This window comes from Arachis stenosperma, chromosome 6, assembly GCF_014773155.1.
Source record: "Arachis stenosperma cultivar V10309 chromosome 6, arast.V10309.gnm1.PFL2, whole genome shotgun sequence".
Classification (NCBI taxonomy): Eukaryota; Viridiplantae; Streptophyta; class Magnoliopsida; order Fabales; family Fabaceae; genus Arachis; species Arachis stenosperma.
In genome coordinates, this window is record NC_080382.1 from 39,370,912 (window position 1) to 39,372,290 (window position 1,379).

Sequence of the window (1,379 nt, forward strand, 5' to 3'; positions counted from 1 at the left end):
AAGCATAATTTTCGAAAAACAGAAAAATAAAGAACAAGAAAATTAAAGAACGGGTCCACCTTAGTGATGGCGGCTTGTTCTTCCTCTTGAAGATCTTATGGAGTGCTTGAGCTCCTCAATGTCTCTTCCTTGCCTTTGTTGCTCCTCTCTCATGATTCTTTGATCTTCTCTAATTTCATGGAGGAGGATGGAATGTTCTTGGTGCTCCACCCTTAGTTGTCCCATGTTGGAACTCAATTCTCCTAGGGAGGTGTTGATTTGCTCCCAATAGTTTTGTGGAGGAAAGTGCATCCCTTGAGGTATCTCAGGGATTTCATGATGAGTGGGATCTCTTTTTTGCTCCATCCTTTTCTTAGTGATGGGCTTGTCCTCATCAATGGGGATGTCTCCCTCTATGTCAACTCCAACTGAATAACAGAGGTGACAGATGAGATGAGAAAAGGCTAATCTTGCCAAGGTAGAGGACTTGTCCGCCACCTTATAAAGTTCTTGGGCTATAACCTCATGAACTTCTACTTCTTCTCCAATCATGATGCTATGAATCATGATGGCCCGGTCTAGAGTAACTTCGGACCGGTTGCTAGTGGGAATGATTGAGCGTTGGATAAACTCCAACCATCCCCTAGCAACTGGCTTGAGGTCATGCCTTCTTAGTTGAGCCGGCCTCCCTCTTGAATCTCTCTTCCATTGGGCGCCTTCTTCACAGATGTCTGTGAGGACTTGCTCCAACCTTTGATCAAAGTTGACCCTTCTAGTGTAAGGGTGTTCATCTCCTTGCATCATGGGCAAGTTGAATGCCAACCTTACATTTTTCGGACTAAAATCTAAGTATTTCCCCCGAACCATTGTAAGCCATTTCTTTGGGTCCGGGTTCACACTTTGATCATGGTTCTTGGTGATCCATGCATTGGCATAGAACTCTTGAACCATTAAAGATTCCGACTTGTTGGATGGGGTTGGTAAGAACTTCCCAACCTCTTCTTCGAATCTCATGTCGGATCTCCGGATATTCACTCTTTTTGAGTTTGAAAGGGACCTCGGGGATCACCTTCTTCAAGGCCACAACTTCATAGAAGTGGTCTTGATGCACCCTTGAGATGAATCTCTCCATCTCCCATGACTCAGAGGTGGAAGCTTTTGCTTTCCCTTTCCTCTTTCTAGAGGTTTCTCTGGCCTTGGATGCCATAAATGGTTATGGAAAAACAAAAAGCAATGCTTTTACCACACCAAACTTAAAAGGTTTGCTCGTCCTCGAGCAAAAAAAGAAAGAAGAGAGTAGAAGAAGAAGAAATAGAGGAGATGGAGGTGGCTTTGTGGTTCGGCCAAAGGGGGGAGAAGTAGTGTTTAGGGTGTGTGAAAATGAAGGAGTGAAGATGGGT